At 33.5% G+C, this 1,396-nt stretch overlaps 1 non-coding gene across 1 annotated transcript; it reads right to left on the bottom strand.

The window, feature by feature from the left end:
- Positions 1-345: 345 nt before the first annotated feature.
- On the bottom strand, positions 346-418 carry TRNAG-UCC (transfer RNA glycine (anticodon UCC)). Its single transcript has one exon. It is a non-coding gene; the product is annotated as a tRNA-Gly (tRNA).
- Between the last annotated feature and the right edge of the window lie 978 nt (positions 419-1,396).

The following is a 1,396-nucleotide window of genomic DNA, read 5'->3' as shown; positions in this document are numbered from 1 at the left end:
TCTGCCGCTCCCCATCGCTCGCATTACTGCCTGAACCATCTTCCCTCCCACCGCCGTGGAAAAGTTGTCTTCCACAAAAGCAGTCCCTGGTGCCAAAAAGGTTAGAGACCACTGATTTAAATGACCCAGTCTGTGGAATTTTGTTATGGCAGTCAAAGCAAACTAATACATAGGCCAGTTAAGTTTCCTTTTGTGTAGAATGGCTATACATGTGTTTTGCCCAGTTTTCCATTGAATTTTTAGTTTCTTATTTAGGATGTTTTTTGATTATATATGTTGCCAATTTTTTATTCATTATCTCTCTCTTTTTTTTTTGGCCGCACTGTGCGGCTTGTGGGATCTTAGTTCCCTGACCAGGGATTGAACCTGTGCCCCCTGCGATGGAAGCACAGAGTCCTAACCACTGGACCACCAGGGAATTTCCTTCATTGTCTCTTTTAATGAACAAAAATTTATAATTTTACCAGTGTATTAGTCTATTTATTTATGTTTTGCACTTTTGGTATATTGCCTAAGAAATTCTTCTCCTCCCCAATGTTATAAAGATATTATATTATATTTTCTTCTAAAAGTGTTATAATGTCTCTTTTCACATTTACTTCTTTAAGTCACTAGGAATTAATTTTTGAGTGTGGATTGGGATAGGGATCCAGTTTTTTTCCCCATATGAATAACTAATTGTCACAACATTATTTACTGAATATTTCATATTTCCTCACTAATCTTCAATGCTAGCTCTTTCCCATTTTATGTTTCCTTTTGGGCTGGAATCAGTTCTCTATTCAGTTACATTGGTCTATTCATACATGCCCTGCTGCTTTAATTACTATACTTTTGTAATGGGTCTTGATATCTGGTAGAATAAGTTTCCCTGTCTTGTTCTTCTTCAGTGGTGTCTTGGCTATTCTTGGAACACCTGGTTCTTCCACATAGATTTTAGAACCAACCTGTCAAGTTTCACACACAAATACCTACAAGGGGGGAAGGAGAGGTTCTATTAATATTTCAATAAACCTATAGGACAATTTGGAGAGAATTAACACCTTCATAATATTGAATACTTTTATCCATTAATAAAATTAAATTTTAGAAAAGTTTAAAGTTTTATATTTTTATTCATAAGGGTCTTATATATCTTTTATTAACTTTATTCCTGAGTACTTTCTCTTTGTACTATTATAAATAATATCTTTTTAAGAATTACATTTTGTTTGTTGGGGTACTTCTGTGTGTTGATTTTATGGACAACAACATTACTTAATTCACTTATTAATTAAAAAATTATCCATAGGGGCTTTGGGATTTTTCTGTGTAAATAATCATATCATCTGCACATATGACAGTTTTGCTTCTTTTTTTCCAAACCTTATACTTTATGTTTATTTTTCTTGTCTTA

This window comes from Tursiops truncatus, chromosome 1 (assembly GCF_011762595.2).
Source record: "Tursiops truncatus isolate mTurTru1 chromosome 1, mTurTru1.mat.Y, whole genome shotgun sequence".
Classification (NCBI taxonomy): domain Eukaryota; kingdom Metazoa; phylum Chordata; class Mammalia; order Artiodactyla; family Delphinidae; genus Tursiops; species Tursiops truncatus.
Note: the sequence above shows the minus strand (reverse complement) of the source record. Positions and strands in the feature narration are given on the sequence as shown.